Source organism: Haliaeetus leucocephalus, unplaced genomic scaffold, assembly GCF_000737465.1.
Source record: "Haliaeetus leucocephalus isolate CR32 unplaced genomic scaffold, Haliaeetus_leucocephalus-4.0 Scaffold163, whole genome shotgun sequence".
NCBI lineage: Eukaryota > Metazoa > Chordata > Aves > Accipitriformes > Accipitridae > Haliaeetus > Haliaeetus leucocephalus.
Genome location: NW_010972599.1, coordinates 382818 through 399851, shown reverse-complemented (window position 1 = coordinate 399851; position 17034 = coordinate 382818). Strand labels below are relative to the sequence as shown.

Below are 17034 nucleotides of genomic sequence, written 5' to 3'. Positions count from 1 at the left end.
TACTAACTTACTAGCTATTTCCTTTTTGAAAAGAAGGATTAACCAAAAGCAATAGCACTCAGAAGCACCGACATTGCAATAGCTTCCCCACACACCCAACTCTGCTAACAGCAGGACCGTGCCATCACCCAGTGCCCCCTGCCACTGCAGGTCTCCAATCCACATCGCAGGCAGCCTGGCACTCCAAATAAAGCTAAGCACCAGCGAGCAAACAAGCAGATCAGAGCTGAATAAATGAATTCTTTATCAATGCTTTTAATACATTATTTTTCTATGTCAGTTGGCTGAATAAACACAGAAATTACTAAAACATCTCCAAGACTCCCAGAATTGACTGAATAATGTGAGCTTACTTTACAACTTCAGCTAGTAAAAATAAAAGCCATCCCTACTGATTTGTGCAACAGTCATTTGCCTTTTGTTTGTGTAACATTCACCACGGACATGGATAAGACTGCATTCATTTGTACTAGAGCTTTGGGCTTGAACCATCTTGCTGTTGTCTGATGGAAGGGACTTTCTTCTTGTCCTGCTCACAGATTTCAGAAAAGATCATCTCATATTCCTCATGCATTCCAAGAGCAGAGGTAATCAAGACCAGGGCTAGCAGAGTTTGAAACAAACAAACCAGTGAACCGCAACTGCATGAAGTTGTTTGTTGGTCAGGTTTGTTTAAATAGCTTTTCATGAAAAACAATCAAATAAAATCTTCTCTCTGCCTAGAATTTTCCTGAATTGGAAAAGCAATGCAGCATTTTCTTAATAACTAGTTCACGACTATGCATTAAACTGAAATTTAACTACCTACAAAACTTAGATGGCATAAATCATTTAATTAAGAAAAGCACTTTGATTTCTCCTCTTTTTCTTTTCCCTGCTAACACTGTGATCATTTTCACCCACTGCAAGTCCTTCAAAGTGATCATTCTCACTCCGTTTTCTGGATCTTCCCCTATCCTTCACCTTTGCATCTGCCTTGCAGTCCATGCACTTTTGTCCACCTTCTCTTCAGCTATCTTCTGCACTAGAAGAACTTCACATACGCTACACAGCAGATAATTTTCAAACATTGTCACCTCTTACAAAAGGATTAGATTGAACTTGTGCTAATGTAAAAGAAAGAAGTTAAGGGAGGCAATAACGAATGGTGCCTGAAATATCTCCTCCTTCAGCCATGTAGCTGACAGGAACATGGAGCCTGGAGTCGATCTCATTCAGGGCACCTCAGAAGCAGAAGGCTAAGAAGAGAAAGGCGACTGCCTGCCTCTTCCACCCTCACTTTTTTCTTTTTTTTTTTTAAGTAGCTTTTGTAACTGAATGCGGTGCATGATCTCAAACCACTTTTTCTAACTGTGATCAATGTGGTTTTTTCCCTTTTATCCTATCAGGTTCTGAAGGGTGCAGCCAGGGTGCCAGTCAGCTGTGATCTTTAGCAATGACACTAAATGGTCAACAACACAGCATCTGGGTTTTCATGAAGACAGGTGTTTGCTGGACACAAGTTAACACTGGTCCAGAGATATAAAAACACTACTGCAAGAAACATAACTACTAACAACAGATCTTTAAATAACAGCCCTTGTAAGAGATGACTTCTTACCTGTAGCTGTTTAGGGGGCCATGTATTTCTAGACCTGCAACTGTACATTACCTTCCAGTCCTCCTCAAGCAGCAATTAAACTATACATCCCACTGCTGCACTCATCAGCCTGTTTTCTTCCTTTAAAGTCCCACATCTGTTATACCTCTGTATGACCAGATGTAGACAATATCATATTAGCTCCACATGCAAGCTAGAGAGCATGAGGCAGTTCTTGTCTACAAACAGCTGGGAACATGAATTCTAAGCAAAGGCACTGCTCAATAATCTGTATTTGACCATATGAACGCAGCCTTAGCTCACCTGTCACCAGCTGGGGAGGAAAGGGTAAGAGATGTTTGAACAGCTCTCTCATCACCCATGCAAAAGCCTGCACTGCCATCGCACCATGACACAGCCACCAGCAGCAACGCCAGCTCAATCCAAGCAGACTGAGCCATGGTACAAAGCCCAAAAACACTGAGGTTCCCACAAGCAGGACTGCAAAGAAATCAAACAGCTTCAAAGTTATTTTGTGGTAAACTTCCTAGGGGCAGAGTTGCCAAACTAGCAGTTCTGGGGAGGGTTGTACAAGCTAGGGATCTTTGCAGGTCTGCACTGCTCCCCAGGAGAAAACAATCCCTGGCCACGTGAAAATCCAGCCAGTCTGCACAAGCTGCTTCAGGCAAATAACACTGCACAGAACTATTTTAACACTACATAGAGTATTTCCATCCTTCCTAGACTGCTCCAGTTCTCTGCACCACAGCTCTAGGGGCTGTGTTATGCCACACTGGCATTAGAGAAGCTTTCTTATAGAAGGGTAAGGGTTTCTTTGGACCTTCCACACTGCTTTAAGACTTCACTCCATCTTCATCCCCTTCCTCCTGTCTCCTCCCTCAAACTCAAAATCTTATTCTTAGAAATGCATAAAATGACAGTGATGTTATTTCAAAGCACTTCATGCCCCCAGCCGTTCTCAGCTCACAGTGGGTAAATCCACAGAATGAATATCCAACACCCCTGAACACAGCCACACTCCCCCTTTTGCTGCAGCCACTTTACTTAACAGGGAATTCTTTACTCAGGATGGATGCACGGGATGGGATTTTCTTCAGACTACTACCAGGAAAAAATTAGCTACAGAAATGCAAAATAAACCCTACTGAGTAATTGTGTGAGCATAATGATTCAAAAGAAAAGCTAAGCAAAATTCAAGGTTAAAAAGAAAAAAAAAAAACACACCACACCACTTGGAATTTTACCTTGTTTTCTGACATTTTCAAAACAGCATTTTACATTTGCACAGGTGGAATATTCATTTCAGGTGTTGGCATGTATTTAAATACTTTCAAGTTCTCAAGGTGATTTAAATTACCTAGTTGAGTCACAATTTAAATAACCAATTTTACATCTGATTTTGCACTTATTTTTTGCTCTTTTCTAAAGAAAGGTTAATTATTGTCCAACACAAATGAACATATTGTTAAGACTAACTAAATACAGACTTTAAAGACCATTTCCCAGGGAAAGAGGCAGTCAAGGGAAGATGACTTTTGGCTATTATTGACAGCATGCTGTGCTGGCTTGCAGTAAAGGGATGGGACAGCCCCCAGAGTTACTGCTGCAGATCTTTTCTTACCCAACCAAGAATTCAGGCAAAACAGATGCAAAAAGCACGTGGAGTAATAGACAGTAAGAGGGAGAAACAGAGCAAGCGTGCTGCGAGGGAAGTATACAGCACAGGAAGGAGGGAGGCACAAATGGCAGTTCATATGAAAGGGCAGCGTAAGTCACAGCTGTTTAGGAAGGTCTGCTTTACACTGCATTTGGCATATTTCATTAACCAAGCCTTAACCAAAGCAGCTCCATGCCTCTACTTTAATACCCAGCTACCCAGGTTCCTAGGTTTTATAGTTCACGTTTTACCATAATAGAAAGAGATACATTTGATTATTCACTCTCTTACAGAGTATTTCAAAAGTTTACTTTCAGTTGGAAAACAGGCTTACAACAGCTTGACTGTGCTAATTATGCAAGAAAAATTATCACAACATTTTGCTATTAAAGCCCATTTATTAGACAAAGGACACTGTACCTGCAATTACTGAACTAAACTAACCAAAACCAGCCAGCTGATCTTGTTGTCTGGGTGACCTGGGGGTGTGTGTGGGGGGGGATAATATCTCCCTGTTTCTCAGTTGATAGATCAGATGGAAACATGCTTTTCTGCCTTCAGAAGTCCCAGCTGCCTTCCCAGCTCCGAATCCACCCGATCAGCGGAGCACCCACAGAGGTGCCAGCTGCCCAGCCAGGCAGCAGGACCAGCGCAGCCAGCCTGCCACCATACCCGGCAGTGGGTGCTCAGCCGCCTGCCCGCTCCGATCCCCCTCGGCGGCAAGCACCCATCAGCCTGTGTACCATCTTGACATGAAAGATTTGAAGACCTTTTTAGGAATCCCCGAAATGTCTCAGACTGGTAGGGAGTGTGTAATCACCTTTAAATCATCTTCATTATGGAGCTGGGGTGAGCGTTTAATAAACTTTATTTAGCATTTACTGTGTCCTTTTATGAAAAACAACAAGCAAAGACACAAATTAAATTAAACCCAAAACAGTTCAAACATTTAGGTTAATTTTAACTTTTCTACTTTAAAAACAAAGGCAAAGGTGAAGTCTATTTCTTCAGGACCTCAGCCTCAGTATCACTTCAGGGGCAGGTCGGCTCAGGGAAGAAAATCTCATTATTCCCTCAAATTCTTCCACAGAGGTCTAAGTTTTAGCTTTCTAGTTTTTAACTCAATTCAGAGTAAAATTAAATGCTATTTTTTTCCCCCCACGTTTTACATGGAAAATCTTTACTATGTTCATTTATTTTATTTAAACATTTAAAATTACTTGCAACAGAGAAGACATGTTTTTGCAGGAGTTTAAGAAAAGTGGCCTTTCAAGATCAAGGAATCGATAGAATCCCCTTTTAACATTTAGATACTTAAATATTTCCTCATTGTCTCAAGAAACTGATCAAATACTACATCAGAAAATCCAGTGTACTTTTTCTTACTATCTGAGGAAACCCACTTTAATACTAAGCTATAAGTCATGGTTAGCCATTCAAGCCTAATTTCTCTCCTTTGGTGGTGTTTTGCTTCTTGACACAGTAGCTACTGTAGCCTTCTTGACCAATAATTATTACCTAAAAAGAAGATAACATAGGAAGCATACAATTTTCTCCAGTTGTTAGAACCTAAGGTGATTGCATATCAGCTGTAATACTAAGAACAATTTGGGTAAAAACTATAAGCTGCATCAAGTTGTCAACTAAGAAATTTAATATGCATCTTTTTCATACAATTGTGATATGTAAATTGAGCATGTTAAATCTGTGATTTTTGGTCTTGTCCAGCATTAATTTGTTAATTAATATGCCATTACAAACTGAATTTGGGACATTCTTCATCCTCCTGGGACATTAGCAGTGCCCACAGAGCGGACACAAGCCACCCTAAGGCACTTCCACAGCTCTGTGCAGAGCCACCTGGAGCACAACACAAAGGACAAGCAAACCTTCAATGTAAAGCCAAGACAAAAAATAAACTAAAAAATGAACCGTTACTTATGCACTTGTTACAGGAAGGCTGTAACTCCAAAAGATGAGTTACAGGGAAGCTGGAAGACTTGCTCTCAAAGCACCTTCAAGAGCTAAGGATAAGCAGGCACGTTTTGAGTACACTACACGTTTATGCACCAACTTTTACAACTACAACGTGTTCATTTTCAGAAGAATCCCTCACTTCACATACAACCGAACACCCCTGTGGGACTGAAACAAGATCAATCATGTCAAAAAAGCCTTAACATTTTTGGAAGAATATTTCAGAACTCTGAGAAAAAAAAAAATTTCATATCCTTTCACAGCATTGGCATACCAAACCCTCAGAGATTTCATTTTACAGCTAATTGTTCACTTCTGTTTGTGGTTTTGTTTTGGGGTTTGTTTTTTTTTCCTTCATGTTCACATTGGTCAGCATTTTAGAAAGCAAGCTTTTCCATGCACTTAACTACCATGCAAGAATTTAGCAGATGCTCACCAAGCCCTACTCCTTTGAGGGACCTTGAAGTCCAACCTGCAGAGGGTCATCGCCAGTGCAATCCACACAAGAGAGACTGCAAGGCCTCCAGCTGTCGCACTGTGCAGAGCGGTTCGCTCGCAGCTCCCACCAACAAAAAGCTGTTAAAAACCACAGTCCTCACCCTGTGAGATGGTACAGGTGCTACTAGGGGCTGTTCGGGTAACACAATCCTGAGTCAAATGTGCAATCTGATGCCATCACATTTCTTCTGACTTGCCACCAAGAACCTTATCATGGTGCCATGGTACTACTGCATACCAGTTAGTGCATCAACTAAGACACAGAAACTGAAGGGCAAACACCAAGACACACCACCTGAAATCTCAATGAAATGTTTTCAGCTACTGTTCTACCCACATTCACAAAACACAGAGCTGAACAGCACCAATTAACAGCTGATAAGCAATAACTTATTTTGTTATGGATACTCAGCCACATGCTTGGCCTTTTGCCATTAACCCCTCTTGCAGTGACATGTAAGAGCCCTAGGAAGCCTGCCTGAGTGTCCCTCTCTCACCTCTACGCCCACCAATTACCTGTATCTGTAAGGAGAGCCAAACTCCATCTCAGTTCTCCAGAATTCTCCTTTACGAGGCTGACAGAACAGGAGACCTTCACTCCCAGCACATGGGTTCTTCACGCTGTAAACGTTGTGACCCCAGGGCCACAGGCACTTCCAGTTCACAGGTGTTTGAATTCCAAGCTGAAGAACCTACACAATGCAGGTCACATTGGTTCTCCAAGTTCCGGGCTGGTTCCGGTCTCGCTTCTACAGGCAGTAGAAATTTTGTGGGCATCTTTGCCTAATATTCCCTCAGGTCTCCTCCGAAGTTTGTTGAAGGAGGCTCCTTTGCTCTCCCCCAGATTCTCCACAAAGTCCTCCAATTTCCCCAACTGCTGTGAAGTCCCACAATCACATAATCCTACAAAGAAGTCCATCTTGTTACAAATCTTTCAGGAGCAAAAAGAGCACAGAGAGAACTCTTTAGGGAAAGGACCATGTGCTACTCTCAGCTAGACAGCATCAAGAAAAAAGAGCCTTCTCCACTCACCCTGAACTAATCAAACCCCAGCATTCCTACCAGAAGTCAGTCAAAAGCTATGAGTTAGGCTCCTTCCCTCCCTATAAAAAGGGGGGGTTGCCAATTTGTTTTGCTTTCAGTTATCTTGTGGCACACACATGTCTGAAGAAGCACGCTTGGTTCTCTTTCCAGATTTTCCATCACAGTGAGGAAAAATTGTAAATCTCCCTCTTCAAAACAGAAACCTGTTGATTTCTTCAACCAGGTCTCAAAAGTACCACAAGACAATTTCAAAAGCTGCAAGTTAAAGGCTTCCTTACATCAGAAAACAGCCAGGAATGCTTCTCACTATTTCTTATGGGAATAGGGCAGCATGCGCAGCAAACTCACTTAGGCTATACAAGGACTGATGCTGCAGAGTAAGAATGATGACAAGAGGACTCTGTGCAGGGGAACAGTAGCCTCTGAATTGCATCTACTTCACTTCTGAATAGCCTCAAAATACAAACAAGCTCTCAAAATCCCTTTCTTTTGTCTTCATCTGCCACTGTGTTGATGTGCTGTGGCTCTATTAACCCAGCCTTGCGGAACAACTTCAAGTTAATTCACCTTTTCCATTTGCTTTAGTCCACTCCCCAGAGCTCTATATCCAGTAGATATTTATTTTAAAGCTAAGCCAAAACCATTCAAATGCTAACATTTCGGAGCCTTCAATACTCTTGTTTGCATGCAGTAGGGCCCCTTTTAGAATAAAGAGCATCCACTTTGGGAATTAAACCACCATAATTATAATTGGCCTACACGTCAAAGTTTTACAAATCCCCAGACTGGGAATAAAGCATGTTTTACTCCTAGCAGACCCTTTGTTAAGGAAGGCGTAAAAACTGCATTGCAGACCAATTTCTCACCAGAGACTCCAGTAACTGCATAAGAAAACTGACAGCTTCTAAAAGCAAGTTTGGTCTTCTGGCTCATAGCTGCATGTCATTTTGGCCTTCCTAATGGAGAAACAAGATAAAGTTCCCTCAGAATCCTGGCCGTTGTTGTACATTAGAGTCCAATAAATATTTTACTTGAATGTCTAACCAACATCCAGAATCAAATCCCAACTAAAAAGTTGAAGTCAAAGACTTTTCCACTCATTAAAAAATGCCACTTTTGCACAAGGCGTGGAAATACCATATTTCTTTCAACCAGTACTTTAATGGTGCTTAGGTTTTTATTTCCATAATTTCAGAACAGTCATATTGATGCACTCATTCTTCAAAATATTATTTGTGTCCTAAGAAACGTGTATGGAGGGAAGGGTCTAAGTAACTTCAGATTTTAGAACAGGTTTTGCAGAACAATTATGCACAAGTTTGCTTCAGAGGTATGGACATGAGTCTTACAAATGTGTAAAATGCCTACACAAAGACAGAAAAACACCCTATTGCTTAGGCAAGTTGGAACATGTTATGCATTTAGATTATTCTCTACTAAAGGCTGATGCAAACACACCAGGTCCACAAACACACACAAAAGTGTCTACGTGGCATTTCTGGCACAGTTGTAAAGGCTTAATTGACAATCAACTAATGTGAGGTTAAGAGAGATAGCAAAGGCAAAGCCAAAGAGTTGTTCAAGAATTTTTAAGAAGTGCACAGTCCCAACAACAAAAGTCGAGGGGTAGGATCCATGAGAAAAAGACTGAGAGGAAAGACCAAGTTATGACACATTTGAAAAGCAGGAAGCCACCAGCCATACTCCAAGCTGTGCCTTTACTGGTGCTGCATGTGCTTGATGCGGGAATTTGCAGGTAAGGGCAACCTATCCCAGGTTTCTTTTCAATCTTTTAGGTGGAGCTTTTTCTTCTATCCCAGTAACTTGAAATAACTTGCATGTCTCTTTCTGGACAGAGAAGAGTTCAAATTATGCAAAGATGTTGGAGGGTAGCCAATACTCAAATGATTTAACCTTCATCATAACCACAAAGTAAAGACATACCTCTGCTCTTACAAAGACTTGTGTTCGGTTAGCCATTCTGGGCAGAAAGGGCTTCTAACCTGCAGCAAAAGGATTCTGCCTGAGAGGGAGGAAGGATTACATCAAAGTAAGACCCTACACTACCTCGTCAGTGAAGACAGCTCCTGAATCAAGATAGGCAGAGATGGTTCCATACCACATTTACGCCTAGTTACCCTTGAGATGAAAAGCAGGCAGAGTGAAAATTGCCATGCAAGCACCTTTTTATCATCATCATTTCATTTAGATTCAGGATGCACACAGGTTTTACAACTCAGTCCAAAAATACAGGTCAAGTGGAATAAAAATTACTTAGATCAATGCCCAATAAGTAAGACTGAATGTCCAGAAAAGAATTGCAGACTAAGTTTACAATAGAAAAAAATAAAGTAAATATTTGGAAATCACAATCACCAAAAGCATACACACACCCATTTTTTTTTAATTCACAAGCATCACCACTTTTTTCATGAGCTAAGAGTACATCTAAAATACTTATTATCATTTAACTTGAGCCAGTGTTTAAAAGTCAAATTGAAAATAGCTTTTTTTTAAATGCACAACTTATTTTAATTCCACCCCTAAATAGATATGAATTAGCTAATTTAATACTCAGACTAGTGCACTACAAGTCATGTATCTTTTCATCCTGACAATAGAAAATAAGGAGTCACACACATTATAATACTACAAGATTGACTGCCACATAAAATCCATTGCCAAATCATCCTACAGCCTGGGATTTCTCCCAGCCCATGCAATCAAAATCAATGTTTTAGCAGGCTGCTACACAGAACTGCAGCTTCAACAGGCAGTTACGCTCAAGCATCAGTGAAGAGTGAAATTTAACAGACAAAAAAAAAAATTACTCCTTATGAAGTGAAGAAGGGTTTCTACATGCAACATGGACATGATTTTTACCAATAATAAAAAACCTGCAAGGTACCATCTATCTTTTCTCTAATGTAACATGATACAATTAATTTATTCTCTTAAACCAAACCATTATCTTTTAATTTTATTTTCTCTTTTAAGATTCAGCCTTAAAATGACTTAATTGTTGCAGTCCACCCCCACAAACACAAGAGACAACTTCATTGCAGTGGAGAGCCCTAAATAGCACAGTCTGTTTTAGGCTGACTAATACAAACATGCATTTTGTTTAATTTTACATTTGTTCCTAGGGAGATTTAGATCTCATCTCTTCTACCTCCAATCCAATACTAACTGACATCGTAGGAAATTATCCACCCCTAAAGGGATGAGTAACGCAGGCAGATCTGCCATTGTGCGCAGCATCTCACAGAGGACAGGCTGGCCACCATGCTAGTCACAATCCGTACAAGAAGGAAGGGCAGGCAGGCGCTGGAGCCGTGGTACAAAAGCCGTGGCATGCGGAACTTCCAAAAATGTGTGTTCGAGCACGCCCCGGTGTAACAATCAGGGCCAAGAGCAAGCAGGCAGCAAAGAAACCTGCAGGAACTCTTCCAGGGGAGCGGACCATGCCAGGTCCACTCCAGCAGCAACAATCCGGGCCAAAGCACTCTGCAAACAGCCTTGGTCACAGCCAGCAAACTCAACACACCCACAATGCACTCGAGTAAGGCAACGGTTTTCACAAACACGTCGAGGTAGCACACAGTCCTCTGCATCTGCCCAGTCAATCACACCCTAGGAGAACCCTCCTTAGCACCAACACAAAAAAACCAAACCAGGAATTAATGTGGGTTACATCTAATCTGGCAAAGACAGACTAAGTTTTAACCAAATTAATGCCTTATCCAGTTCACCACATGGCCACAGAGATGCCAGAACAGGAGAAAGAACAGTGCATGGAGAGGGACAAGCACAACTACTTACTTCCCTGGCATTAGTAGCCAGCAAAAAGGCTTGCGCAACCACAGCACCAACTGCCTAAAACTGCTCAGCCAGGAACCCCAGGCCATTCAGAGAGGAAGGTTGGAGGGGCCTGCTGAGGCACACTGACTCATGAAAGCAGAGATCAGCAGCTTGCAGGACTTCAAAAGGAAGCCACTTCTAGCCTCCAAGCTATCCGCCCAGCCAAAGGCGGCTGTCGAAAAGCTGCCAACCTGCTCCTACTGTTACAGGATACTTGCCAGACAAACAGCAGACCTGCAATTAGAAGAGGTGTTTGTTGGCCTCTCTTCTGCAGCCTATTAGCAGAGAGGTAAAGTTTGCAGTCAGAACAAGAAATGCCTGACCTCCAGTGAGCACAACTAGTTACAACTGCTCTGTAAGATGAGGAAGAGGTCCTCCTAGAGTTTCTATTCAACTGAGTATGATCTGTGGCTTCAGCATGCTGAGAAGGAATGTTCCAGGTACTCGGGACAGAAGGTTAAGAGTTGGAGCATCATCTCCTCTTCTGTAAAAAGGCCTAGATAATAGTCATTGGTGTTCCCCTGCACAATTTCCTACCTCCATCTTTGTTCATTTCAGACAAAGCAAATGAAGAGTCCAAAGTCTGCCTTGAAAAAATCACTGAACTGGAGGTCTTCTGTTTTAATAACCTTTTCCTAATCAAGCCGTAGCCTTCCTTTTCCTAAACCAGACTTGAGTTAATTTACAACAAGCTACAGACACTTCCCTACGCATCTTCTCAGAAGTACTACAGGTAGTGAACAGTGACATAGTTTGACACTGCCAGGAGCATTTCAAAAGGGGGAGATGCACTGACAAAAATTACTTCTGGGGATGAGCAACCATTTAGCTGCCTTTTCAGGTCAACAGAAGAAACAGAAGAACAACGAAATGTACAACTAACTCAAGAATAACCTGCTGACTCTAGAAGAGGCTAGTAGCAGATACTTAGGAAGAAGCATAAGGACATAGCATGCAAAGGCCATTCTTCCACCCTCCTCTGCCCCCTGACCCCATGCTTAGCAGTCAGAGGTAAATTCCCAAGCCCAAAACTGCATCTGGACCACTGTATTTAATGGTCCACCCACAGATCTACAAACATATCCAATTCCTTTCTTAAAAAACAAACAAACTTCTCTTGAATGTCCCACTGCAATCATTCTATAACTTAAACAGGCACCACACAAACACTACATTTTTTTAAATTTTAAAACTGCCGACTATTGACTACACATGGCATTCCCTATTTCCTACATCATAAGAAACAATGCAAAATCATGATTTCCCATTTACTCACCTTTCAGTCGTGACTTTAAGACCTCTATATTTCCATGCAAACATTTCTCTCCTCAGCAAGAGTCAGTTTATTTAGACACGCTGCATCTACACCACCTCACAAAGCTTTGCAGAACAAGACTGAGCCAACACCATGTAAAACTAAAACAACAGGTCCTGAGCATAAAGAAACTAATGATCTGAAGGACAATGTGCTATCCTGATTGCTTAGAGACTTATGCTGCCTTCGTACTTCAACCAAACAGAGCACGACCACTTGAGATGAGGGATGTTGATCTTGGGGGCTTTAGAGGTGTTTAAGAGCTGGTGGCACACTAATTTGCAGGTACAAAGAATGCAAACATGTTCTAACTAGAACTGGGCAGAAGCCTCCGTCCAACAGCCCCTGGGATCCAACACACTGCCTGGCCTGCCAGGCATAGCCACCAGGCCACAGAGCAACATTCACAGCCAGTACTGGTTCAGCAAACAAGGTGGAGCACCGACAACCAGGATGAATTCAGCATGAAATGAAAGAACACATCAAAAGAACCCTGTTTAAAGACAGGATCATGTAATAACTGGCAAAGACTGTGATGCAGCACCTGATGTTGACTATTCACCGGCAGATGAATCATAAGGTCAGTTCTGGCCTTCCAGGGGAAAGTCAGTATCTGAACTGCTAGCAAAGAACACCATCACATTTCTAAAATACACTACTGCTTTCTTTCATATAAAGTAGTAATGAACTTATTTCACTAGGAATGTCGGCACACTCTTGATGTTTCTTCTAGACAACGGTTAGAATCCTACGGAATTAACGTCAAAGGCTAGATTCAATGCCACTTTATAATCAGTTAGTTCACTGCAGAACTTGTTATGAGACTAACATTCTGAGAGCATGTACTGAATACCAGTAAGACTTACAAATGCAAATCACTTCGAAATAGGAACCTGTGAACACTGAGCTACATACACGTAATTGCAAAAGACCACACTTTAAGGAAGGGATTACCCATCAGCTGAAACTGGGTCACGTGCATACTCATGGTCCAATATAACAAAGAAAACTATTTCATTACAACTACTTATTGCTATTTGACTACACTTTTATGCTTTTGAAAGCATTAGTCTAAAGCTGTGGTTTGGCTGCAAACATAGCAAAGAGAAAAGGAATTTATTGAAAGCATTTCCATGGAATTCCATACATTTCATAGTCAATAGCATTTTCTGAATTCATGATCCCAAAATACTTTGTAAACTTATGTGAATTCAGCTTTCCAACACTGCTAAGAAATACCATCATTCCTTATTTTACAGATACGTACAGATATGTAAAAGATGTAAATGACTTACGTCCTTAATGTGTAGTCGCTGAACTTGTCTACAGCAGGATTTAAAAAAGGGGGTTTTAGACAGTGTTGGATACCTTTGTAACTAACATGCTCTTTAACTGTCTCAGTCTTGACTACCCTCAGGTCTCAAAGCAAATAAACTACCCCGGAATACGCATGGATACCAAGACCAACCTGCAATCCACCCCAACGGATCTCCATGAATTCTCATAGACAGAGAGGCTAGAAGGGAGCAATTATCACTCTGAAATCTACTGCATTCAAGACCACTGCCGTAACCTTTCTTCTGTAGCCCTATACAGCCGCACAGGTGAGTGGGCTAAGCTTTTAACCTGTTTATACACAGTAGAAGAGATAAAAGATACAAGACCAGATACTGAGATGCCCATTTGAGAGTGTAAATAACTAAGAATGTCAGTGAATTCAAGCAGCTTTTTTTTTTTCCTGGCAGGGACAAGGGGGCTAAAAGGGTGCCTAATTGTTTTACAACGGCTGGCCCTAGATCCTATTTTAGCATCAGGCTTTTATTAAATTTAAGCATGACTTCAGAGTACCAGCTGGCCAAAAAACCAAAAAAAACCAACAACCAACACAAACACAACCCACCCACAACACCCCACTGGTGTTCTTTCCCTTGCCTATGTTCTCTTCCTACCCCGAGAGCTTCTTCACTGCTAAAGAGCTCACTGCTTTCGCCCTTCCCAAGAAGCATGCAGCTTGTGAAAGAGCAATGCAAGGACAGTGCAGGGGTTGAGAGAGTGAAGGTGTTTCTCCAAATGATTTTTATCCCCCCCTCAGACGCATTTGCATCCCTCCCAAGTAAGCTATTTGATGCCTCTGCTGTTGCTGTGTCTGGCAGTTTTGGCAAGATGATGCAAGTCTCCATTCCTTGCCCGCTGGACACAGACTGAAGACAGGCAAACGATACTATGTCAAGTTACATTGCCGCATGCCTTCCCGCCTCCCCCAGCCCTGGCCACCAATCCCTTTGTTTTCCCTTACACCTGCACTGGGACTTATCAACCACAGTCAGGTTGTGGACAACTACAATGTTATCTGTGAAGAGTAAAACAGGAAAAGAAACCCTCTCCGTAGGCTTAGGGAGACAAAAAAATTCATTTGGAGAGCTAGCCTCAAAAATAGATACGTTTTGCAGGAAATGGCTATATTTAGCCCTCCCCTTTCACCTCAGCTCCTCAACACATTCACATTCTCCTGCAGAAGAATCTTTCTAAATGCTGTTAGCGGTGAGCTTTAGCAGGTCACCTCAGCAGAAAAAAAAACGCAACCAACTTAATATATGTTAATATAGAAGAGTATAAACTATCATCAGAATATCAAATATCCAGCTACTAAGGCATTAAAAAAATTTCTCATGTCTCAAAGCGTGTTAAATTGCTAGCTCCAAGAACATAATATGGCCAAAGGTACTTTATGAGTTAAGTCCATGAAGGCTGAACTTCTGCACACACCATTCAGGTCTTCACAAATACTTTTTTTAAGTAACTAATGGAGCCATAGTGTTCTCTACAGAGAGTATAAACATTAAGTAACAACCTCAACAGCTATACAACCAAAATATTTCCAGTTTCTTAATGTACATATAAAAATAAGTCATGAGCAAACCAGTCAGCAACAGTTATTGTGCAGTGGAACTTACACAGAGACTGTCCACGACCTCTCTGGAAACAATCATCAGTATGGGGTCAGTAGGATTTCCCTTTCTCAGCTTGCAACTTTGAAACGTGTTATAAGACTTAAAACTAAAAATATGTAACACAGTTTTCTTCCCTGGGGTTGTTTCATTTAAACAACAGCCTCACCTTCTAGAGTTTTGGCCTAACTACGATTTAAGCCTGTAAGAGCTGATTATTTACAAACTGCAATGGTTGAGGGGTGATCTAAGTCACAGCAACCGACCTTAAAGTTTGTCCTGAAATGGAGACAGAAGCAGACAAAATGAAACACACCTGCCACTACAGCCTGAGAAGACAAATAAGCAGAGATTTGCAGTCAGTAACTACTCCCAAGTCCTGTGCCACTGGGCAAGGAGCAGCACCCCCACCCGCCGAAATGAAGCAGCGGAATGCAGGTCTTATCCCAGCAAACAAAATACTGAGATGGAAGGCAAACCTCTCAAAACATTGCACACACTTAACACCTCCGAGGGAGAGCGCAGTGCATACAGGAACTTTTTGTTCCCCTAAAATAGATCTGTAACACCTCCTCCAAAAAAAAGTTACGGTCATCAAAGGAACCAGACTTGCACTTGAGAGCTTTCCACATCCAGGATTTCAGCTTTCACCGATTTCAATTTCAGTACTCTTCAAACAGTACTAGACCTTCAAGGACAGAACTTGCAGGGTATCTACAAAGTGTCTGCCGCATTCCAGCTCACTACCATTTCTCTGAAGATGAAGTATAAGGATCATAATAAAGATCCTATTACAGGAAACAAAAGAAAACTGAAGATTTAAAAATAGACCTGTCATTGCCCACAGCAAACTCCTAACAACCATAAAGGTTTTCCTGAATGAAAGGATGAGATCCATGACAGATGAGCTTCAATGCATACCACAAAAACACGTGAGATTTGGGAAAAGAACCTGTTCTCTTCTGAAAGCTCAACGCATCGTTTCTAAAAAGTGTTTATATACATAAGTGCCAGTTCTGCAGCCTGGTCCAGAGCCTGAAACTTTCCACCTCATACTGCCATCAGTAACAAGGCTGTTTTGATGAATTAGTCCCTCCAGTACACCTATGTAAACCCCTACTCTTTCAAAACCTGCTGAAGATTATTTTCCCCACATTGAGAGAGAAACTCAAATGGTTTCGTCCCAGTTTACTGTAAAAGTACTGCTGGAAACAAGTTATTTTAACACATTTTTATAGACTAACAAAGTTGGAAAGACTGCCCAGGCAGCTTCCCCTACTGTATTCATGCCCCAGATTTCACAGACCAGCATGTGGTTTTAAAAGCCTCGAGGTTAATACACAGATTTGAGCAGGCTGAAAGAATGACTGCCTGCTTCTAGCGACCCATCCTCCATCACCAGCAACAGTCTCGACGGGAGTTCAGGCAACAGTCTTGCCATCCCCTTTGTCTCCTCCTGAAATTCAGAGCCCCGTAGCTGTAAATAAGCAGGCCGATTTAGACCCCTACGGACTCACTGTGCAAAACGCCATCATATTCGGCAGTGGAAGGAAGACGTGCCTTTAACAGATTAATTAGGCACAAGGGACTTTGGCCTCTAACTTACTTTCTCCTGTCAAACCACGGACCCTCAGCATATTGACATTAGTAATGCCAGCACAGTCACACTGAGAGAGCTCGCTCTGATGCAGCGCAACTCTGCGCCCCCAACTTGAAGACGTTCGTGTAGCTTTTTAAAAAAGGAAAAAAAAGGAGGAGAGACCCCCCCAAACCAGTGCACCTCTCTGCAGGCACGGCAGCCTTGCTTACCGCAGAACCACAGCGATACCGTTAGCCGCGACGCGCGTGTGTCGCGACGGCCACGGGGGGGGACCGAAATCCTTTGTGTCGCCTCCCGCAGCCGAGATCCGTCTCCGCCTGCGGGACGGGGTGACAGCGGCTGCCGAGGCACGCCGCACCCTCGGCTCCGCTTTTCGCGAGAAAAGGCGCTTTTCAGGGAAGCCTCTCCCGCCCCGGGGCGGGCAGCCCGCACTCGGCCCGCAGGAATTTTTCTCTCCTGGGTTTCCCGGCTCCCCCCCTCCAGACCCCGGGCAGGGACCGCGGCGCAGGCAGCCGGCGGAGCACCGGCAGGGCC

General features: G+C 42.4%; 1 protein-coding gene across 1 annotated transcript in view; it reads right to left on the bottom strand.

Moving 5' to 3' along the window:
* ACVR1 (activin A receptor, type I) overlaps positions 1–16729 on the bottom strand; it is a 72969-nt gene extending 56240 nt beyond the window's left edge. The window contains exon 1 of the mRNA XM_010563046.1: positions 16710–16729. The gene's annotated coding sequence lies outside the window, so the exon portion shown is untranslated. The remainder of the gene's footprint in view (positions 1–16709) is intronic.
* Between the last annotated feature and the right edge of the window lie 305 nt (positions 16730–17034).